This window comes from Dreissena polymorpha, chromosome 15, assembly GCF_020536995.1.
Source record: "Dreissena polymorpha isolate Duluth1 chromosome 15, UMN_Dpol_1.0, whole genome shotgun sequence".
In the NCBI taxonomy this organism is placed as follows: domain Eukaryota; kingdom Metazoa; phylum Mollusca; class Bivalvia; order Myida; family Dreissenidae; genus Dreissena; species Dreissena polymorpha.
In genome coordinates this window covers 13,459,827-13,485,234 of record NC_068369.1, presented here as the reverse complement: position 1 = coordinate 13,485,234, position 25,408 = coordinate 13,459,827, and the positions used below count along the sequence as shown (strand labels likewise).

At 35.2% G+C, this 25,408-nt stretch overlaps 1 protein-coding gene and 2 long non-coding RNA genes across 11 annotated transcripts in view; 2 read left to right on the top strand and 1 right to left on the bottom strand.

The window, feature by feature from the left end:
- Positions 1-25,408, bottom strand: part of LOC127859293 (irregular chiasm C-roughest protein-like) — a 305,644-nt gene that overhangs the window by 229,032 nt on the left and 51,204 nt on the right. For 6 of the 9 annotated variants that reach the window (XM_052396541.1, XM_052396544.1, XM_052396545.1 and 3 more), the window contains exon 2: positions 4,335-4,406. The exons of the other annotated variants lie outside the window; for them this stretch is intronic. The gene's annotated coding sequence lies outside the window, so the exon portion shown is untranslated. The remainder of the gene's footprint in view (positions 1-4,334; positions 4,407-25,408) is intronic. 9 annotated transcript variants of the gene reach the window in all.
- On the top strand, positions 2,068-3,130 carry LOC127859296 (uncharacterized). Its single transcript, XR_008039300.1, has 3 exons — positions 2,068-2,365; positions 2,623-2,808; positions 2,945-3,130. It is a non-coding gene; the product is annotated as an uncharacterized LOC127859296 (long non-coding RNA).
- Positions 10,162-11,206, top strand: LOC127859295 (uncharacterized). The gene is made up of 3 exons (XR_008039299.1): positions 10,162-10,435; positions 10,693-10,878; positions 11,015-11,206. It is a non-coding gene; the product is annotated as an uncharacterized LOC127859295 (long non-coding RNA).

The following is a 25,408-nucleotide window of genomic DNA, read 5'->3' as shown; positions in this document are numbered from 1 at the left end:
AATATTGAACCAAAATACTCCCTATGGAGAACATCCCAAACTGCTTTCCTTCTATCTAGATTATTTAAGATGGCTGTGATTGCCAGACCTTCATTTGCCAGCCATTTTCATGCAAATTGTGTCATGCGTTTTCTAAGAATATGACGTGCATGAAATGAGTAGACTGGGTGATGTTGATAATGTATTGACATTCCTCCACAGGGGGCTGTCCTATGACCAATCACAGCCATTGTCATCGTTGTCATCAGGACCCGAATCAATGTTATTATAGGCACACGTGTCACCGGGCGACAATTGTTTCGCCTAAATGAGCAGAGCGTGCCAGAGCTCGGAGCCTTTTGTGTTTCTGAGCACCAGATAATTCCCTAATCATATTGATTCAATAGGCCCCAAGAGACTGAACCTTGCATTTTAAAAGGACACTTTATTAAATGGCCTTCCAGACAACATACTGTTGCATTGTCCCCTCTCAAAAAATATTTTATGAACTCTTGTGTACATACATGTTGTTTTTTTTATATAAAACTAAGATAATAAATTATAACCACTTAAAAACACACACACAAGTGAGTTGTAGATAACATTACTGTCACAGAACTTCTCAGAAAATGAAATGTTACAGAATGTGTCAAAATGAAACCCAATTCATTAGTTATTGTTAGGTATTCTCAGGTGTAGAATTGTCATCACAGTTACGAAGCTTTTAAAATGACCCCAAAAGCACTTGGTAATTACATTTTCTGGGTTATTGATTGTATTACTGTCTCTTACAGTGAGTGATTATTAGCTCATTACCCATGTCAAATAAAAACGCACTTTTTACCAAAACACACATTTAGCGCACTTAAAAGTGCGTTAATTGTGTGTTTTTTGTTAATATGTGCGTTTTCAGTGATCAAAAGTGCATTTAAGTGCGCTTTTTGTGCGTTTTTGCTTTTCAAGTGCGTTATTTTAGTGAAAAAGTGCGTTTTTTGTGTGTTTTCTTCATCTGTAAGTGCGCTTTTGAGTGTAGATGTGAGCAAAATGTGTGTTTTTTATCTAAGAAGTGCGTCTTTTATTTAGGAAGTGCGTTTTTTGTGTGTTTTCTTCATCTGTAAGTGCGCTTTTGAGTGTAGATGTGAGCAAAATGTGTGTTTTTTATCTAAGAAGTGCGTCTTTTATTTAGGAAATGCGTCTTTTATCTAAGAAGTGTGTTTTAAGGTTTACAGATGTGGGTTTTTTCTCACAAAAGTGCGTTTTTCTATTTTGATGTGCGTCTTTTTTAAGCATAAGTTAGTCTTTTATTTCATAAGTGCGTTTTTATCGTATGATCTGTTTTAAAAGGATGTATCTAAAAAGACACATGTTTAACACACTTCTTAAAAAGTGCGTCTTTAACAACCGTTTAGCAAATGTTGTACAGAAATTGAACAAGAAACAAAATTGTTGCAGGCTCTAACAATTTATTTACATCAAATGATTAAACATAGACATATATCTCAGTAACCTGTAATGATATAAGGGGCAGTTTGAATAATTACTGGTTGTCCATATTAACCTGTTTAATGTTTACATACTTTATCATACAATTTCAATGCATACCCTATTGCTTACGTTTTAATCTCAAACATTTCTAAAAATTTCCACCTATATCAGACTGTGTGTAACTAATTAAAAATATTGAAAGTGTCAAAAGTATTATGTGGGCATGATAGTATCAATTATATTTCCTCAACATAAATAAGTATTTGAACTTTCTTATACTGATATTTATACCCTAATACAATTAATGTCTACCACATTGACCATAAACATACATTTTAAAAGGCAATTAAAATAATATTTATACTATTAATATTATTTGCTAAAACCATTCAGCATGTTATATTTAAATATTTACAATTAAATATAATGTGTTAAGGGTGCTGTGTATTATTCAATAAATATTTTGGTGTTGAAATGACTGCCTTATCAGTATTTCTCAAATTATGTAATTTTTGGCTTAGACACAGCATGGTATCAGATAAGAGAATAGCCAGTCCCTATCAGTCCTCCATCTAAGCCTAACTTAGGGGTGTTGATATACTTTTGATTTGTTCAGGCACCATCTATTTGAGAACCACAGATAGGAAGTTATTTTTTGAAAACAAGCAACATCAGCAACTGACTTTAAGCTAGAATTAAGACTTATTATTTTAGTGTAAAATGTCTTGAAATACTTTCAGCATGAAGTATTGTGTGATGAAAAAAATGTGTATTTACTACAATGTGTAAATCAACAATAAAGGAGATTAAAAGTGGGTGGTTAAAGACATATAAAGTGATATGGTCTAGTTCAACAACTGCCTGTATTTTTGGAATACTGAAGAACAGTCTGTTGTAACAGGTTCGTATTTTCAATTTTGCATCCCTTTTTTATTTAGTTTATTGAATTAATAATGATCATTATCATATTTATGTATTGTCACTGGGAAATGTAAATGGATGAGTAAATGTAATGCAATTTTAAAGAAAAACAACACCATTTGAATTATTATGGCTGTATTTTATGGTTATTGTCATCTTAAAGTTATTTATACCTATTTTTGGTCATTAATGAACAGATTTTTCCCCCATATTAAATGAGAACTTTTAAATTTATAGGTTAAACCCCATGGAAAGAATGTGCATCATCGCATCGCCTGCCAAAAAAGGGAGCAAAAAAGAGACTACCTGATGTATGGACTTGAATACCAGGTTTTACCCTGCACAAGCTGGCCGACATGAGGAGAACAGGAGTGGGAAAACCGCGCCCTCTCCTTGACCAAGAAAAGCTGGATTTGTTTAGAGGTAAAACTATACAGGGTACTAAACAACCAAAAACAACAAGCAAACAAACTAGTTTTGATTTAAATTTATAATTTTTATAGCAACAAGATTACCATAACAGCAATATTCAACACTTACATTATAAAATATCTTTCAGGACCTGATCAAATGAGATCATGCACGAGACGCATCGCGCAAAGGCCATGACAGTATAATTGTTGCAAAGAAGTTTGACCAGCTAGTGGCAGCCTTGGAGAGAAAGATGAGAGCTGCACTCCACTGCCTCAAAGAAATGCTGAAAGGCCTTGATTGATATGCATCTTTCTTATGTATATAGCTGTTCGTGTGTATATACTGTACATGTTATTTTAGTATGCTATTATTTTTTGTTTATTTATAATCAAATTATGTTTATATTTATTTCATCAAATTGCCATTGATATTTAATTACTCATGTATGTTAAAAAATGTTGGTGTACATTAAAGTATAAAATTGATATATCTTGTAATTATTAAAATACACAAATATATATGTTTACTAGTATATAATTATTGGTTTTTATTGCATATCTGAATTAAAAAAAGCTTTTAACAGCATATAATTGAATCAACTGTTAAGGCAAAAGATGCACCTTTAACGCACATGTGTGCCTTTTGTGAGTGCGTGTTTTGCTGCCATTCATTTGCGTAAATTGTGCGTTTTGTGTGGGTTATAACTGCGCTTAACGTGCGTTAAATGTGCGCTTTTTGTGAGTTAAATGTGCGCTTTTTTATTTAAAAAGCGCACATTTAACGCACATAAAAGCGCACATTTAACACACGTGTGCGCTTTTATGTGGGTTATAACTGCGCTTTTCGTGAGTTAAATGTGCGCTTTTAAAATAAAAAGCGCACATTTAACTCACAAAAAGCGCACATTTAACGCACTTAAAAGCGCACATTTTACACACATAAATGGCAGTAAAAAAGCACTTATAAAAAGCGCACGTTTAACGCACATTTAACGCACATAAAAACGCACTTTAACACACATGTGCGCTTTTATGTGGGTTATAACTGCGCTTTTTGTGAGTTAAATGTGCGCTTTTTAAATAAAAAAAGCGCACATTTAACTCACAAAAAGCACACATTTAACGCACTTAAAAGCGCACATTTTACACACATAAATGGTAGTCAAAAACGCACTTATATAAAAAGCGCACGTTTAACGCACATTTAACGCACATAAAAGCGCACGTTGAACACACTTATAAAAAGCACACGTTTAACGCACATAAAGCGCACATTTATCCACAAAAAGCGCACATTTTCTTGTTTGTTTGTTTTTGTTAAAAACTCACTCGGTAAGAAAAAGCGCACAAAAAACGCAGTGCCAATACCGCCACGTTTAACGCACGCAAAACATACGTAAAACGTACATTTCACACACTTTTTTGAGAAGGGTATTGATAAAGATGATGCAGGGCACCAAAGAATGTCCACTGCACAACTACATGAGGCTTGTTTTGGACAAACCGGCATTCATGCATATGTGTATAGTGTCTTACCAGATTAGCCTGTGCAGTATGCAAATATGGTGAACGCAATCGGTGGACTTGAACACTTCGTGCTCAGTTGAGCTAAAAAAGAAACAGTAATGTCTTGCAATTTATACTTAGACATATTTAGCATTTGTAAGCATTTACGCTTCTTTCAAAACATACTTCTATTTAGCTTTACTTCAATTTTGACGATTCAGGTTGACAAGACTTCCAGATTCAAATCAAATTAAAAATTTCCTAAATATAGTCCCCAGTCAGGCTAAGTGATAATAATTACTGTGAACCCTAAGAAATTTCAATACTTTATCAGTTAGCATAACAAATATTTTGTCGTACACATAAGAATAAGTTTTGTCTTTCGTTAAAAGCATATGGGTAAAATGTGATACAAGACTACGGAATACCGTTAGTGCCATCGTGGTTACAAATAAAAATCCAGAGGGCGAGAATGCGAGAACGCGATAGTATGATGGCGACAATATGATGACGAAAGTGCGACAATACGATGGCAACAATGCGGTAGTACGATTGCCAAAATGCGAGAACGTGATAGTACAATAACGAAAATGCAACAGTGCCATGACGACAGTGCGACAATACGATGGCGACAGTGCGATAGTATATGATGGCGACAATGCAACAATGCGATAATACGATGACAACAGTGCGACAATACGATGGCGACAGTGCGATAGTACGATGGCGACAATGCGAGAACACGACAATACGATGACAACAGTGTGACAATATGATGACGACAGTGCGACAATACGATGGCGATAGTATGATGGCTACAATGCGATGATATGATGGCGACAGTACAATATGACTATTGCATTGTCGCCATCGTACTATCGCACTGTCCCCATGGTATTGGTGCACTGTTGCATTGTTGTCATCGTACTATCGCAATATCTCCATCGTATTGTCGCACTGTCGTCATCGTATTGACGCATAGTCACCATCGTACTATCACGTTTTCGCATTCTCGCCCTCTGGATTTTAATGTGTAACCATGATGTCTCTAACGGTATTGCGTCTGTAACAAGGGCTGTTTGTAAAACATGCATGCCCCCCATATGGGCTCTCCGTTGTAGTGACAGCCATTTTGTGAGTATGTTTTTGTCATTGTGACCTTGACCTTTGACCTAGTTTCATGATCCTAGTCATAAGCGTTCTTGAGTTATCATCCGGAAACCATTTTACTATTTCAGGTCACCGTGACCTTGACCTAGTGACCTGAAAATCAATAGGGGTCATCTGCGAGTCATGATCAATCTACCTATCAAGTTTCATGATCCTAGGAATAAGCGTTCTTTAGTTATCATCCGGAAACCATTTTACTATTACGGGTCACCGTGAACTTGACCTTTGACCTAGTGACCTCAAAATCGATAGGGGTCATCTGCGAGTCATGATCAATGTACCTATGAAGTTTCATGATCCTAGGCTCAAGCGTTCTTGAGTTATCATCCGGAAACCACCTGGTGGACGGACCCACCGACAGACAGACCGACATGTGCAAAGCAATATACCCCCTCTTCTTCGAAGGGGGGCATAAAAAGACTGAATTGTTGCCATGATAAATTGTCTGGGTCCATTTGGATCTAAAACTTATTGTCAAATAAATATTGAGTCCAGACAGAACATTACCAACTCCATTAACCAGATATATCACATCTTGTAACTTTATGTTTTTCCCATTCTATGAGTTACAAGACTATCTTAAGAGGTTTTGATGTCTAAACCATGCAGTAATCACCACTCTCCCTTTATTGAAGTCACAGTGGAGACACAAATGGAAAAAGAATTGCAATACATCCATAAACAAATCATGTGGAAAACATTTTATTGAGCCATGATTTTCAATCAATCACATTCGTTGAGAACAGACTAAAAGATGGCTTTGATATTTACAAACCACTCGCCAAAGTTGCATGAAGAAGCACATCAATGATAACCAATATTAGTCGGATATAATAGCATTATAGAAGGGCAAAAGACTTCATAGATGCCACTTTGGAGTAACTATTTTTCATGATTATGATTTGAATGACCACTAAAGATGGTATATTAATAAATTTTGTGTAATTTGTATTGTAATAAATTGTATAAGTATTTCCCTAGAGTCAAGTATCGTAATGAAAAAGCTTACAAATTGTAACCATACAAAATCAAGCAAACAATCACATTTCAGAATAGTAATTTTCAATAAAAGAGTGTTTGTGTATATGAAATGATCACATTTATTGTGTAAGAACCATTGCAAATGAAAATAAAAGCTGCGCCATGAGCGCATGATACGCCCGTCGTTCGCCAATGAAGTAGTAAGGTAATAAATAACCCTTTGAATCATTTTTTTACTTCAGTTTATTTGTATTTGAATACATGGTTTTATTTTATAAGTACATGAGCATGGAAATCACGAAATTTTGACGAACAAAGTCCCATAACTCTGGAACGACAATTCAGAATTCCGTCAAAAACGAAAGGGGATCAGGGTTTATCAATATTAAGATTGTGTTGAAATTTGAAAAAAATCCATCGAAGGATATTTGAGCTACAGTAGGACATTCAATGAAATCACGAAATTTTGACGAACAAAGTCCCATAACTCTGGAACGACAATTCAGAATTCCGTCAAAAACGAAAGGGGATCAGGGTTTATCAATATTAAGATTGTGTTAAAATTTGAAGAAAATCTGTCAAAGGATATTTGACGTAGCGTACGACATTAACAGACGGACGGACGGACGGACGGACGGACAGACGGACGCGGGGTATACCATAATACGTCCCGTCATAGACGGGCGTATAAAAAATCCATCGGGGGATATTTGAGCTACGGTAGGATACATGAACAACAATAACATTTAAGGTCACAGTGACCTTGACCTTAGAATGAATGACCTTGAAATGACCAGTGGTCATCTAAGTGTGCTTGCAAACCTTCATGTCAAGTTTGAAGACTCTATGTCCAAGCATACCAAAGTTATAACAATTTTAACATTTTAACATTTAAGGTCACAGTGACCTTGTGTGACCTTGACCTTAGAATGAATGACCTTGAAATGACCAGTAGTCATCTAAGTGTGCTTGCAAACCTTCATGTCAAGTTTGAAGACTCTATGTCCAAGCATACCAAAGTTATAACAATTTTAACATTTTAACATTTAAGGTCACAGTGACCTTGACCTTCAAATGAATGACATTGAAATGACCAGTGGTCATCTTCTAGTACTGGCCAATCTTTATTTCAAGTTTGAAGACTCTAGGTACAAGCATACCAAAGTTATAACATGAAATAAGAACTTTAACATTTTTACATTCAAGGTCACAGTGACCTTGACCTTCAAATGAATGACCTTGAAATGTCCAGGGGTTACTTACTAGTTCTGGCCAACCTTCATGTCAAGTTTCAAGACTCTAGGTCCAAGCATACCAAAGTTATAACAACTTTAACATTTTTACATTCAAGGTCACAGTGACCTTGACCTTTAAATGAATGACCTTGAAATGTCCAGTGGTTACTTACTAGTTCTGGCCAACCTTCATGTCAAGTTTCAAGACTCTAGGTCCAAGCATACCAAAGTTATAACAACTTTAACATTTTTATATAGCTACAGTAGGACATTCAATGAAATCACGAAATTTTGACGAACAAAGTCCCATAACTCTGGAACGACAATTCAGAATTCCGTCAAAAACGAAAGGGGATCAGGGTTTATCAATATTAAGATTGTGTTAAAATTTGAAGAAAATCTGTCAAAGGATATTTGACGTAGCGTACGACATTAACAGACGGACGGACGGACGGACGCGGGGTATACCATAATACGTCCCGTCATAGACGGGCGTATAAAAATGCAGTGTGCATCATTTAAAAAATCTAGCACTAACAGACAATAACAAACACTGCATAATTGTCACATGGTATATGGCTACAGAACACTAAATAATTGCAACATGGTATACGGCTATAGAACCCTAACTAATTGACACATGGTACATGGCTACAGAACACTAAACAATTGTCACATGGTAAATGGCTACAGATCACTAAATAATTGTCAAATGGTATATGGCTACAGAACACTAACTAATTGTCACATGGTTAATGGCTACAGAACACTAAATAATTGTCACATTGTATATGGCTACAGAACACTACATAATTTCACATGGTATATGGCAACAAAGCACTCATGCTGTTTTAGTTCTCCACACAGTAAATCCTATCAAATAGAGAGGTCAAGAATATTTATGGAGGAAAAGGTTCCTATTAATTTCTAGTGATTATATAAATTCCACAATGAAAGAGATTTTCCAGTGTGCTGTGAAGCCACTAGTGTCCTTCATACATCCCTCAATTATCACTCATCAATGCCATTCAATCATGCTGGCTCATTTTGATGAACGTTGCTTAGGGTTGAGCAGTTTCCATTGCAGTGGGATTATATAAGTTCTGCATTTCACTTCTACTGCAAGTATCTATATTCAACATTTTTGTTTTGGGTGTAACTCAGTATTACCCAGCCCATGTCAAATAAAAACGCACTTTTTACCAAAACACACATTTAGCGCACTTAAAAGTGCGTTAATTGTGTGTTTTTTGTTAATATGTGCGTTTTCAGTGATCAAAAGTGCATTTAAGTGCGCTTTTTGTGCGTTTTTGCTTTTCAAGTGCGTTATTTTAGTGAAAAAGTGCGTTTTTTGTGTGTTTTCTTCATCTGTAAGTGCGCTTTTGAGTGTAGATGTGAGCAAAATGTGTGTTTTTTATCTAAGAAGTGCGTCTTTTATTTAGGAAGTGCGTTTTTTGTGTGTTTTCTTCATCTGTAAGTGCGCTTTTGAGTGTAGATGTGAGCAAAATGTGTGTTTTTTATCTAAGAAGTGCGTCTTTTATTTAGGAAATGCGTCTTTTATCTAAGAAGTGTGTTTTAAGGTTTACAGATGTGGGTTTTTTCTCACAAAAGTGCGTTTTTCTATTTTGATGTGCGTCTTTTTTAAGCATAAGTTAGTCTTTTATTTCATAAGTGCGTTTTTATCGTATGATCTGTTTTAAAAGGATGTATCTAAAAAGACACATGTTTAACACACTTCTTAAAAAGTGCGTCTTTAACAACCGTTTAGCAAATGTTGTACAGAAATTGAACAAGAAACAAAATTGTTGCAGGCTCTAACAATTTATTTACATCAAATGATTAAACATAGACATATATCTCAGTAACCTGTAATGATATAAGGGGCAGTTTGAATAATTACTGGTTGTCCATATTAACCTGTTTAATGTTTACATACTTTATCATACAATTTCAATGCATACCCTATTGCTTACGTTTTAATCTCAAACATTTCTAAAAATTTCCACCTATATCAGACTGTGTGTAACTAATTAAAAATATTGAAAGTGTCAAAAGTATTATGTGGGCATGATAGTATCAATTATATTTCCTCAACATAAATAAGTATTTGAACTTTCTTATACTGATATTTATACCCTAATACAATTAATGTCTACCACATTGACCATAAACATACATTTTAAAAGGCAATTAAAATAATATTTATACTATTAATATTATTTGCTAAAACCATTCAGCATGTTATATTTAAATATTTACAATTAAATATAATGTGTTAAGGGTGCTGTGTATTATTCAATAAATATTTTGGTGTTGAAATGACTGCCTTATCAGTATTTCTCAAATTATGTAATTTTTGGCTTAGACACAGCATGGTATCAGATAAGAGAATAGCCAGTCCCTATCAGTCCTCCATCTAAGCCTAACTTAGGGGTGTTGATATACTTTTGATTTGTTCAGGCACCATCTATTTGAGAACCACAGATAGGAAGTTATTTTTTGAAAACAAGCAACATCAGCAACTGACTTTAAGCTAGAATTAAGACTTATTATTTTAGTGTAAAATGTCTTGAAATACTTTCAGCATGAAGTATTGTGTGATGAAAAAAATGTGTATTTACTACAATGTGTAAATCAACAATAAAGGAGATTAAAAGTGGGTGGTTAAAGACATATAAAGTGATATGGTCTAGTTCAACAACTGCCTGTATTTTTGGAATACTGAAGAACAGTCTGTTGTAACAGGTTCGTATTTTCAATTTTGCATCCCTTTTTTATTTAGTTTATTGAATTAATAATGATCATTATCATATTTATGTATTGTCACTGGGAAATGTAAATGGATGAGTAAATGTAATGCAATTTTAAAGAAAAACAACACCATTTGAATTATTATGGCTGTATTTTATGGTTATTGTCATCTTAAAGTTATTTATACCTATTTTTGGTCATTAATGAACAGATTTTTCCCCCATATTAAATGAGAACTTTTAAATTTATAGGTTAAACCCCATGGAAAGAATGTGCATCATCGCATCGCCTGCCAAAAAAGGGAGCAAAAAAGAGACTACCTGATGTATGGACTTGAATACCAGGTTTTACCCTGCACAAGCTGGCCGACATGAGGAGAACAGGAGTGGGAAAACCGCGCCCTCTCCTTGACCAAGAAAAGCTGGATTTGTTTAGAGGTAAAACTATACAGGGTACTAAACAACCAAAAACAACAAGCAAACAAACTAGTTTTGATTTAAATTTATAATTTTTATAGCAACAAGATTACCATAACAGCAATATTCAACACTTACATTATAAAATATCTTTCAGGACCTGATCAAATGAGATCATGCACGAGACGCATCGCGCAAAGGCCATGACAGTATAATTGTTGCAAAGAAGTTTGACCAGCTAGTGGCAGCCTTGGAGAGAAAGATGAGAGCTGCACTCCACTGCCTCAAAGAAATGCTGAAAGGCCTTGATTGATATGCATCTTTCTTATGTATATAGCTGTTCGTGTGTATATACTGTACATGTTATTTTAGTATGCTATTATTTTTTGTTTATTTATAATCAAATTATGTTTATATTTATTTCATCAAATTGCCATTGATATTTAATTACTCATGTATGTTAAAAAATGTTGGTGTACATTAAAGTATAAAATTGATATATCTTGTAATTATTAAAATACACAAATATATATGTTTACTAGTATATAATTATTGGTTTTTATTGCATATCTGAATTAAAAAAAGCTTTTAACAGCATATAATTGAATCAACTGTTAAGGCAAAAGATGCACCTTTAACGCACATGTGTGCCTTTTGTGAGTGCGTGTTTTGCTGCCATTCATTTGCGTAAATTGTGCGTTTTGTGTGGGTTATAACTGCGCTTAACGTGCGTTAAATGTGCGCTTTTTGTGAGTTAAATGTGCGCTTTTTTATTTAAAAAGCGCACATTTAACGCACATAAAAGCGCACATTTAACACACGTGTGCGCTTTTATGTGGGTTATAACTGCGCTTTTCGTGAGTTAAATGTGCGCTTTTAAAATAAAAAGCGCACATTTAACTCACAAAAAGCGCACATTTAACGCACTTAAAAGCGCACATTTTACACACATAAATGGCAGTAAAAAAGCACTTATAAAAAGCGCACGTTTAACGCACATTTAACGCACATAAAAACGCACTTTAACACACATGTGCGCTTTTATGTGGGTTATAACTGCGCTTTTTGTGAGTTAAATGTGCGCTTTTTAAATAAAAAAAGCGCACATTTAACTCACAAAAAGCACACATTTAACGCACTTAAAAGCGCACATTTTACACACATAAATGGTAGTCAAAAACGCACTTATATAAAAAGCGCACGTTTAACGCACATTTAACGCACATAAAAGCGCACGTTGAACACACTTATAAAAAGCACACGTTTAACGCACATAAAGCGCACATTTATCCACAAAAAGCGCACATTTTCTTGTTTGTTTGTTTTTGTTAAAAACTCACTCGGTAAGAAAAAGCGCACAAAAAACGCAGTGCCAATACCGCCACGTTTAACGCACGCAAAACATACGTAAAACGTACATTTCACACACTTTTTTGAGAAGGGAGGTTTTGACTTTTCTTGTCCTCTATCAACAGCCCATAGAATGTTGGGCAATTTTCCTGCCAATAAAACCAAATGCATACATTTCTACTTTTGAATGGGGCAACATTGAACATTAATAAAAGGGATGCACCATTATATTTTGCATCAAGCTATCGTATCTCAGTTACAAATGATGAGTGGAAACACCAGTTTTACACTCAACTCTTAAAATCAAAAGATTATGTGCATGTCCCTCTATATTTGCCAGAATTTTTAAACTTAGAGGTTGTTTTCTTACATTAAACAATTTTCTGAATTATGTTTTATTTCATGCAATTATTGCTAGTCACTTTTGTTCCCTACTGATAAAAGTAATTTTATATTATGTCATACTGAGAACAACGTCATGCTTCCAAAGCTGCCTGAAGCCAATCTTGTGTTCACGCGTAAATGTTTGGATAGTAGCCGGAAATTCACATGGAATATATTGTGACACAAAAAAACAAAAACTAGCATTTTGTATTGCGTTAAATCTATGTTACCAGAACACAGTTTGAGTTGAAATTTTGGCTTTTGCTATAAGAAACATTGATTTTTAATGTGTTACCTTTATTTATCGAAATATTGTTCAAAATACTTGTTGATTTAGAGTGTTTATGGGCTTTCAATATTTTAATGCATTATGGCATGCAGGGCCTCAGCTTATTCTGAAATGTATCTTAGCTCTAAGACACATGTTTATATGTGACCACAATAAACTTATTCTTAAATATAAACTAAAATACCAAACACTCAGTGACTTATCAAATCTTTAACAAGAAATATCTTTAAAAAGATATACGGCGTTAATGTTGTAATGTTTGCGACCAGTGAAAGGAGATGGAATGAAGCAACCAGGTATTTTAAGAGGTGAAATTGTATGTTTTCAGGGGGTTTTTTTACTAAGAAAGTGACGCCGATATTCGGCGTCTTCCCCTACCAGAATTTTTCCCCTCAAAATACAATTTCCCCACCAAAAATATCATTTTTCACCAAAATATAATATTTTCTCTCAAAGAAATGTTTATTTTTCCTTTGGGCATTCGACAATTATCCAATTTGCACCATGTACAACGATCTTTCTCTCTCTCTCCAGACGAACACAAAAAATCTGGGAATCCCAGTTATTCTAAATATAGCTCTTAAATAACGTTATGTAAACTGGGCAACTAATCGTAATAATCATGTGACTATTAAACTGGATACCGGTCTTGCGCGAGAAGGGTGTTTCGTCAATAAATTACCAGAAACCAGTCGAATTTTCATCCGGGCTATGTGCAAGCCAAGATATAAACGTGAAAACAGAAAAAAATGTCTCACAATTGGCGTTCTTACACAAACAAAATAAAACATTCGGACTCGGAAGATACTGAACGCATCGAGGCATTTTTTAAGAAAGAATCATCGAAAACCGTTATAACCCATCAGGATTCTGAGGTAATCAACATCGAACATTGTGAAAGTGAAAGTAGACAATCGGCAGCTGCCGCTCCTTTCCCTTCCAATACTGTAGCAGATCAAGATCGTCAACCCATTCATCATGAAATTGAAATCACAAAATTGACATCGTCCCCCGGCCCCAGTACAGAAATATAGTTGAAAACATTTCCCATAATTAGATCTACACCTGCAACTTAATTAAGGACTTTGACTTTAATACGTGTTAAATGTGTTTTAGAACAAAAAGGACGGAGACAAGCCTCTTTTGATGAGTTATAGACATTGAAATGAACAGTTTTTATTTTTTCCTCTAATATGTCTCTTTCGCACTCTTTTTTCCCCTTTCACCCAGCGTCCAGCGTCTTCCCCTTTCTCTAAAAAAAACCCCTGGTTTTATTGTCAATAAGTATTGTAATGACTAGGTTTTCATAATTGAACGAGTAATACATTAGTTTCAATAGGAAAAGAAAACATATTCGCAACTGAAAAACTATGAACATAATGTTAGAAAGAAATAAAAGATAATGCGTTATAATGTGTACAGATGTTAGAAGAATGTAGACATAAAAGACTCAATATTGCAAGCATCATAGTGATTTGCAGAAAAACAGAACTTTATATAAAAAAGGAACAAAACAAAGTACAAAGAAACATATTTACACTAATAAACACAAATATGGATTATAATAAATCAAAGACAGATATATTTCCAACACCTATATATTTCCTTAGTATTGCGGGCTACCGCCCCCAAACCCCCGCTTTGTCGATAGTGGTAAACAACTGCGTACCGGTAAAGTGCAATCTAGCCTGTTTTTGTAGTGTTTAGTGTGGCCGCTACGGCATGTAAACAATAGATTCTTTTAATTGTACAGACATGTGATTAATGCTATACTGCTTTGTAAAATAAGGAGAAACGTTTTGATGTAATGTTAAGAGGATGTTTTGTATCATGACGGTTTTTAATTTATTGTAATTTACATGACATTGTAATTTACAATATATTCATATTTCAGGTCAAATGATATGCATCCAATGTTTTAGTCTGGGAACCAGAATACCAATGTTTATGGTGATTTTTGTATTATTAGCCAATGCCCAATTCGGGTTTATTCATTGCGAACCTATCATGAATGAAGGTCATCTAAGGTCAAAAGTGACGTTAAACAGCTACACCGAAAAAGCACTCTTATATTGGTCATTCGAGCTGTTTTTTCCACCTCTATGTGGCATATTGACAGTATGTTTTCTGTACAAGTTTTATCTAGCAAAGCTATTTTGGCTGTGCTCTAGGAAAATGTGGCTACAAGCATGTGTGCAAAGTATTGTCCCAGATAAGCCTGTATAGTTCGCACAGGCTTATCAGGGACAACAGTGTCCTCTTTTATGGACTTTTTTGTAAAGAAAGTCTCTTTTAAACCAAACTCCTGTTACTTCCACTGGATTAGTTTTTATTACCTTTGACCTTTAAGGATGACCTTGACCTTTCACCACTCAAATGTGCAACCCAATGAGATACACATGCATGCAAAATATCAAAATGCTATCTTCAATATAGCAAAAGTTATGACTAATGTTAAAGTTTTCGAACGGACGGACAGACAGTTCAAATGCTATATGCCACCCTACCAGGAGCATAAAAAAAAACACGAAATTTCATGCCATGGAATAATACTGATTTTACAGTAATGTGAGTGTGCATCAATATCATAGTAAATATTTCCCTTTAATGGCATTAGTTTAAAACAAGAATATTGGTGCAAAATATTTGGAACAAGACTATTGTCAAGCAATATAAGTCCCCTACCGGCTCCACCATTGTCAGAATTTTTTAATTTTTTATATATTTGTTGCCATAGCAACCAGAATTTTTGACGTAGGAACAAAATTAAATGACGTGCATAATGTCCTTATTGCGATCTATCCATGTTTCAAGTTTCATGAAAAAATATTAAGAACTTTTAAAGTTATCGCAGGATCCAGAAAAGTGTGACAGACTGACTGACTGACTGACTGACGGACACACAGAGCGCAAACCATAAGTCCCCTTTGGTGAAACTGGTAGAGGACTAAAAAGAAATTAATACAATCATAAAAGTGTTGAAAATCTTTAAAGCAACAATATATTGGTTGCAGAGTACACACACATTTCCTGATGGCGACCAATAAATCTTGGACCCTCAAAGGGCGTGCTGGCAAATTTCAATTAAAGCATGTTCAATTAATGGCAATTTAGTTACCAGAATGAAAGCACCAATAAATTGGTGATCCCCAGTTCTCATCACAGTTCCATGGTGGCCTGAAATCCAATTAAGTTCCCTGGACATTGTAGTCCTCCCACCCCACACAGTGGCCTGTCAATCAGACACACTCACAGTATCACAAGGGTTGGACTTTACAGTGACCTTTCTGATATTGAAACCAAGCAGCAGATATCAGCTTAACATTAATCTTTCTCTAAGTGGGGCAGGTTTTGTCCTCACTTGAGTACTTACCCTTGTGTGGTGACCCTCAATTATTACCTATGGGTGGTGATACTCAGCTATTACCCAAGTGTGGTGACATGCAACTATTACCCATGTCTGGTTACACTAAAGTATAACACATGTGTGGTGACGCTCAATTATTACCTACTATTATTACCCAAGTGTGGTGACATGCAACTATTACCCATGTCTGGTTACACTAAAGTATAACCCATGTGTGGTGACAATCAATTATTACCCATGTATGGTAAAATTCAACTATTACACATGTGTGGTGGCACTCAACTTTAACCCCTGTGTGGAGACACTCAACTATTACCTATGTGTGGTGACATTCAAATATTACCTATGTGTGGTGAAAGTTGACAATTACCTATGTGTGGTGAAATTCAACTATTACCCACGTGTGGTGACACTCAACACAATTCTTGAGTCTTTGAGTGAACCCACATTTCTAACTTTTATCTTGTGACTTTCAATGTATATTGCCTACTATAACAAGTTGAATTTTAGTGATTCTCCACCAGCATCAACAGACTTTTTTTTAAAGTTCATGCTACAATACAATTATGTGGCCAAAAATACCTCTCATAACTTTTAAGCCAAAGACCATTTCATCAAGACCTTTAGACTTTAACACATATACACATAAACACTTAAATGCTGTCCTAGAAAAATTCAAACCAACAAGGCACAAAACACCCAGACATGTTGATATCCATCTGCTGTCAACAAGCATTTAATAGCTGAACCAATTTGTTAACAATGTTGGACCATTTTCCAATCTGTTTAAACTAGTTAACAGCAAAAATGCAATCATGGGTGATCAAATTTCAACATCCTTCTGCCAAAGGTGATTTGTAATTATTCTATCCAACCAGAATTAATGTAGCTGAAATCATCACTCAATCTATTGAGACTCATTTTGGGAAAACTGGGCTTAAAGTGTTTGCAATCCACACAGGCTAATCAGGAACGACACATTTTCCATCAAATCTGGATTTTTGTTAAGAAGAGACATAATGTAAACAAAAATTATGTACAAATGGAAAGTGTCATGCCTGAGCCTACACATTAACCACATGCATTTAGGCCAGTTTTCCAAGAAAGAGGAACAACTTGATAATTGTGTGACATCTTTCTATATTTGCTTATAAAATATAATGTATTTCATACGTAAACTTCATTCTGTTCAATAGCAAAAAAAATTGCAAAGGCTATGAACTGTTCATTGTTAATTAAAGCCATGACATCGACATCATGCCAGTAATATTTATTGAAAACATGTATCACACCCTTATTTCTACTTAATTATATATTTAGCATATATGTTATTTTGTAAAATAATGTGAGGAATTTTTAATTTAGTTAAAATTCATACACATGATTATGACATCAACTTGAGATGAGTCAGGACTTTCTCTGTGTAAAGCCCATGCATTAACTTAACAAAGACAGTTTTGTCAAACAGCGTTTAGGAAGATTGGCCAATTATCTGAAGTTAATTAAGTCATTTTTAGCTCAGCATAATTAGTCCAAGATCATATTCCTGGCATGTTAAAATGTGAAACCACCCTAATTTATGTGCATCCAATGACTTTATGACCCAAGACAGAGATCCAAAAACAGATTATCATTAATGTTCAAAGCCTCTTAAACAAATATCATAGAACCTTGCTTTCCTTAACAATTAATTGTATAACATACCATAAATGAATACATATATCAATGGAGAGTGAGCACAATATTACAGTTCAAGAAAGGTCAGATTATTTAAAACAAAGATTGGATAATGAAAGAAATTTTGTCAATATGAAAAAGTAAAACCGAACATCTAAGTACAAGAACTACGGAATTTGGATAGTGCCATCTATAATCTCGCACTTCTTTCATCAAGGGCGACACTAGACACACAAAGCAATACTTGATCTTTTTCTTGACAGTCGCGGCGACACACAGTATATTTAACATGATATATCGCTCTTGTGTTGGTAGCCAAAAAGGTGATATATTGTGTTAAATATATCGTGCGTCGCTAAGACTGTCAAGAAAAAGATCAAGTATCGCCGCGACTGTCAAGAAAAATATCAAGTATCGCTGTGACTGTCAAGAAAAATATCAAGTATCGCTGTGACTGTCAAGAAAAAGATCAAGTATAGCTTCGTATGTCGAGTGCCCCGTTCAAAGGGCGACACTAGACACATTAAGCGATACTTGATCTTTTTCTTGACAGTCGCGGCGACGAACGATAGTTTATTTTTCAAATTTCGCCCATATTATCCGAATCTCGTGTATTGCTGTCTTATTTCAGACCGCGACACTAAACACACGAAGCGATAATTGATATTTTTCTTGACAGTCACATTCAAATATCGCTGTAATAATATCGCCTGTCCACTGTCAGGTTTTCAAAAAAATAAGGGGTGACAAAAAGGGGATATTTTCACGTCATCAAGCATGTGCATCATGTCGTATACATATATCTTTTGATATAATATTATTTTATAATTACTGGTATGTTTATTTCTGATCAGCAATTAAAATGTATAAGATTGATATAGCAAGATATTCGCTTCTTATACTTCAATTTGGCCATTAATAAATATTTAATATTACATGAATTTTAATATAAGCGTGTATTTGATGCTTGGAATAATGTTACGATTTTGAATATTTTATATAAGAATGAGTTCCCACGGTTAAGTTATTAGTTGTTCGATCCTATGGTTCAACATGCATTACGTGCTTTTGTTTAAATCATATTTGACATGCACAAAAGTTACAGTGTGAACTTTATCTGAATATAATTATATAATAGACATTTATATTATATCTGGAACCCTGTTAAGCAATATGAAACAAACGTTTTTCGCCCTTCAAAAGCGTTTGTGTTAGCCAATATGAATATTATAAAATTGTTGTTTGCACTATATGCAGTTTTATTTATGTCGATAATTTATTTGATAAACCATCATAAAAGGTATTTAAAAGATAAAACGATACCAGCAACAAAAATACCGTCTTATTAATGTATCAATAGACTGGACATTAATGTTGCTCGTCAATAATCTGGATAACCTATAAATGATGATTACACATGTACTGAAAACAAATCTTTTGGTTTCATTTTGATATCTTACTTGAAGTTAAAAATTATCAATAAATCTGCAATCCTATTGGAAGTGATACAGATTATAATGATATATCAGGGGCGTAGCTCGGGGCATACGCAAATACGCTGTTTGGACAAAATTAAAGGGATCGAAAAATGCAATCAAATGTGATGCCCTACCCGGGTAAACCATGTTTTCTATGCCAGACATGTGTTTTCATATCGAAAATACTGACACTGTCTTAAAGGGGCCTTTTCACAGATTTTGGCATGTTTTGAAGTTTGTCATTAAATGCTTTATATTGATAAATGTAAACATTAAAAATTTAAAAGCTCCAGTAAAAAATCAAAAATAAAATTTTTAAAAGGAAAAAAAGTAGCCCGCTGCCGGGCTCCAACCAGTGACCCCCGGAATCCTGAAGTAAAAACGCATTAGCCAACTGAGCTATCCTGCCAAGCATACATAAGTGGCATATTTTTTATGTTATATAAGCAATCTTCGTAGTTTCACAAATTTAAACAACAACAGAACTCTCCAAATTATTCAATCGTTTCTGTTCAGTAAAACTGTTTTCTCACAAATATCATAACTAAACCGAACATTTGCGAATCTGAAACAACTTTTTTCAATTTTTTCAATTTACCAAACCGTGAAAAGATGATCTATTAAAGTGTTTTTTTCGACTAATCATAGAATACGCATGATTTATCATTGGAGAGGTCACGTTTGTTTTGGTGGTGGTGGTGACTATACATTACATTATTATCCACTGCGCTTTATCGTTGTTTTCTACTATGTATCAGAATGGATTGGTTACGAGGGTTTTAATACTGGCTGCTAATTTGATGTCGCCCCCATACAGAAATGTTTTCGACGGAAATTCAGACAAGTCAACATCCAGTACAGATAAAATACAATTGTTGACTGCTGACTGGAGCAATGTTCATTTGTATAAGTTCCCTGTTAGGTAGGTTAAACCTTAGTGTCCTCTGTGCATGCAAATTCATAAAATTTAAAGTGTTTCGGCAAAGATTTAAACCATCAGAAAAGCGTTACTATATTGTGTGTGCACAAATTTGAAATGGGTCACGCGCGGATATTTTTAAACTACACTTCTCACAAAAGATAGCGTAACACGTTACTGATCTTATTTTGTTACCAATAATTATTTTCATTACGGAGGGTCCAGATCGTTTCAACAGAAATATTTCAAGACCTATTCCTGGCTGCGGAACTACTCTGAGAAGACCAATGGAGTGTTCTGTGCTCCTAATTGTTACCTATTTGCTGGTGATACTAAATACCCCCATTTGATCAGGCAGCCATACCTGGATTGGAGCAACGTGTCTTTCACTCTAAAAAAACTCGAGAAAAACCCTGATCATATTGCACGAGTAGAAAGGGCCGACGATTTCTTAGCAATTGAACGAGGTAAAAGGAAAGATATTGAGTGTACCTTAAATGCAAATTACAAAGCTCTTGTAGAGAAGAACATGACATTTCTTGTAGGCATTGTGGATGCAATTGTGTTTTATGGAAAACAAAATATTGCTTTACATGGCAGTGACGATGGGGAAAAGGAAAATTTCAGAGCGTTGTTGAAACGCCAAGCAAAACTTGACCCTATCATGAGAGGATACCTAGAAAGCGGAGATCGTATTACAATGTATTTATCCCCACAGGTCCAGAATGAGCTGAATGAAATATGGGGATCTATGATCGCGTCAGATATTGTCAAAGCATGCAACAAGTCGTTCTGCTTCAGATTCATGGCGGACGAAGCCACTGATGCAGTGCCACTATGGAGCAAATGGCTCTCTGCCTTCAATTTCCAAACAATAGCATTTGCCTTTGACTACTCTGCCAAACAGCTTTTGCGGTTTCAGGAGAACTTGGAGACTGACCCCGTGGGCACAGAAAAGATGAGTAAGAGAACAAAACTTGCAACGCTCTGCGAGACCAATTGGGCAGCCAGACATGATGTGCTTCACAAGTTCCATACATTGTTCAGGTAATTTGAGCACACAATTTAAAATTCAGATACATTTAGGAAAATAATTTTTGACAAATTAAACATTGATTCTATTAAACTGGTCTTTTACAAGTCCATAAAATATCGTCATGACTTTTCGAAACAATCAAAATGGATGTAGATACATTATAAACAATCTGTCTGAAATCAATTATATTTCTAGAAAACAACTGGTAAAACTTTATCACTGTTCGTGGCTTCAGAACAAAAAAGGTACATTAAGTACAATATTTATTACAATTAGCCAATTTTGTTTACGAAAATGGGCAATGGCCTCAAATCCATAAAAACCTGATTGAACTCTTTTAGATTCGAATCACCATATTATTGTACAAATCACAAAAGCTATATTTTGTTTATTTTCTGAAACACTCTCATCAAAACTGGCATATCTTGAAATTGTCATGGTATACAATGCACGATATACCCCGACATAGTTCTAGAATATAAATCTTAAAGATAAAATTACATGTTAAAATTCTAAGATAACTGGTATCATATCCGAGTTGATCATCACGCCATATTTTGCACTATAATATTGTCTGAAACCTCTCTAGAATGCACGTATGGCTAAGTAGAGATAAAACAAGATGTGTTTGTGAAACACAATGTCCCCCTATATGACGTTTGACCTTGAAGGATGACCTTGACCTTGACCCTTCACCACTCAAAATGTGCAGCTCCATGAGATACACATGCATGCCAAATATCCAGTTGCCATTTTCAATATTGCAAAAGTATTTATAAAATAAGCGATTTGGGACACATATATTTGACCTCTGACCTTGAAGGATCACCTTTACCTTGACCTTTCACCACTCAAAATGTGCAGCTCCATAAGTTACACATGCATGCCAAATATCAAGTTGCTATCTTCAATATTGCAAAAGTATTCATAAAATAAGCAATTTGGGCCACATATATTTGACCTCTGACCTTGAAGGATGACCTAGACCTTGACCTTTCACCACTCAAAATGTGCAGCTCCATGAGATACACATGCATGCCAAATATCAAGTTGCTATCTTCAATATTGCAAAAGTATTCATAAAATGAGCGATTATGGCCACATATATTTGACCTCTGACCTTGAAGGATGACCTTGACCTTGACCTTTCACCACTCAAAATGTGCAGCTCCATGAGATACACATGCATGCCAAATATTGCAAAGTTGCTATATTCAATATAGCAAAAGTTATTGCAAAATGTTAAAGTTGGCGCAAACCAACCAACAGACCAACCAACCAACAGACCAACCAACCAACAGACAGGGCAAACACAATATGTCCCCCACTACTATAGTGGGGGACATAAAAAATCCGGGAACATGTTCCCCCGGACCCCCCTAGCATGCCGTTTGCGTACACTGAAAATCAGCCCAGCTACGCCCCTGTATATTATCTTAAAATTGATAGAAATTTTACTCCATTGTTTAAATTTTTGAATAGTTTTAAACATACAGTTCAACCCCTCTTAAGCAGCCAGTCAATGGAAACGGCCAAATTGGCTGCTTAAGCGGGGTGGCCTCTTAAGAGGGGGTTGGGTCATAGGGAGTCTGGAGTTGATGAGTGCATTGCCAACTGTTCATTTGTTGTATATACAAAATGGTAAATATGTGTACATGTACGAAACAATGTATAGACTTAAAATTATTTTCTTTCTTTCTTTCTAAACTCAGCTATAAAACAACATTTTTATTCAAAACAATATTCTATTCATCTTTCTATATAATCATCATCAATATCATCATCATCATCATCATCATCATCAGAATCAAGTCAATGAAAATGAATCATTCTCATGATTCATTGTTAACACAATGCGCGTTGTATGGCCCCAATGCACTTAAGATGGGAACAGTTGTGAATCAGTTATGCGTGAATAACTCCCGTGTTACTATCAATCGATAATGTAATTGGTTTATTGCAGTTTTATGGCTTTGTAATACCTACCGCACGAATATATGTACCCCGGAAAAAACAACTTTTTGGAAAAACCCACTAATCTGCTGGTACAAATAAACATGACCCATTTATAATCCTTTCAAAATCACACACCGTATCAACCGTTATAATTTAAAGTAAGCTATCATTGGCTGATTTAATGGACCAGCGTTGTTTGTACCGGGGTGATTAGTGGGTTTTTCTAAACTCGTGCTTTTCCGGGATAGATCTATTGGTCCCGACAGTGATCTCCTCCACGATAAAATCGTGGCCAGTTACTTAAGAGACTGATAATACCAACCGGGTGTAATCCTCCTGGTTATTGTGCTTTTCATGCACAATATTATAAAAACATTTTTCGCCGCGTAAAGGGTTTTATAAAAAAAATATTGAAATCATTGTAAATATAAAACAAATATAAATGTTTTGTTTAATTCCCAAATAAAAATAATAATTTGTAATCCGAAACACACTCCCGATTGTTTTATGTTAACGAGACGTTCACAAATTCTAGCATCAGAAAAGTCCTCATGTATTTCCTTTGTCCCGACAAAAGCGCGCGAAAATTATGCACCAATGTACAATGTCACGCCAGTCCCATGGAAAGCGTGCATGTATTGATTTTTGGATAAAAACTTGGTAGCACAGAGAACATGTAGATCATTTGATTTCGGTTAAAAGTTTCGTCGTTCTTTTTAACTTTTCATTAGCTGATAATTGTCATAAATGTGTGCTTGAAATAGTATGATTCAACAGCTACAAATAATAAATTATAAATTAAGAATCTCTTTTCCAGTGCTAATAGGTGATATTCGCACGTAAGGAAACAAAAAGATCAAACGATCGCATATTGCTTTTAACCCGATAACCCGATAATCCGCCGCTAATTAATTGCAATTTGCAAACTGGCTGTCAAAATGTTTATCACACATCACGCTTAAGTACTACAGAGCCTAAACCGCAGACTGGAAGTACGTATCGATTTTTTCACCGTTGCGTCCGTGTAATTTTGCCAATGTACATGACTGACTTACTCGCGCGTGACCACTCATATGGGGGAAATTTAACATTTGGGATGCAAAATTGCTGGCCGCTGGCTGGAGAAACGGGGTTACCGCTTAAGAGGGGTGCATTATATAGTGTTTATCGACGGTCGCGGCACAGACCGGCCACCTACACGGGGCGACCGGCGATGAGGGGTGACCGGAAGTAGGGGTTGGACTGTATATCGTTGTCAATATATATCAAAATTATTATGAAAATTAATTAATCTGTACTCGGTTTACTAATGCTAGAATAATCTTTTATAAGTGTGTCGATGGCAGCAATATTAATAATAAATGGTTAAAAATTACTTTAACACCATTTAAAAAACCTGACAGTGGACAGGCGATATTATTACAGCTATATTTGAATGTGACTGTCAAGAAAAATATCGAGTATCCCTTTGTGTGGCTAGTGTCGCAGTCTGAAATTAGACCGTGATACACGAGATTCGGATAATATGGGCGATATTTGAAAAATAAAATATAGTGCATCGCCAAGACTGTCAAGAAAAAGATCAAGTATCGCTTTGTGTGTCTAGTGTCGCCCTTGATGAAAGAAGTGCGAGATTATAGATGGCACTATCCACATTCTATAACAAACACAAAAATGTACATAGTTCATAAAGATATATTTTTCCTTTCCTCCCCACTTTATAATTATAGAGTATAGTCATGTGATAAAGGTCGTTTGCCAGCATAGCTGCAGACCATTCTGCACAATCTTGTCGTTTGCCAGCATAGCTGCAGACCATTCTGCGCAATCTTGTAGTCTGATCAGGACCTACCATGTCTGCTAATGCTGATCAGGACCTACCCTGTCTGCTAATGAGAGACCATTCTGCGCAATCTTGTAGTCTGATCAGGACCTACTCTGTCTGCTAATGAGACTATGAAACCTTGCATGACTTTACAGCAGACAGGGAGGGTCCTAACTGGGCTGTGCAGTTGTGCAGCCTGGTCTCAGATAAGCTGAACACATATAGCATAAGACCTATTTTTGCATGAGGTGCCTCAATTATAAATGGTTT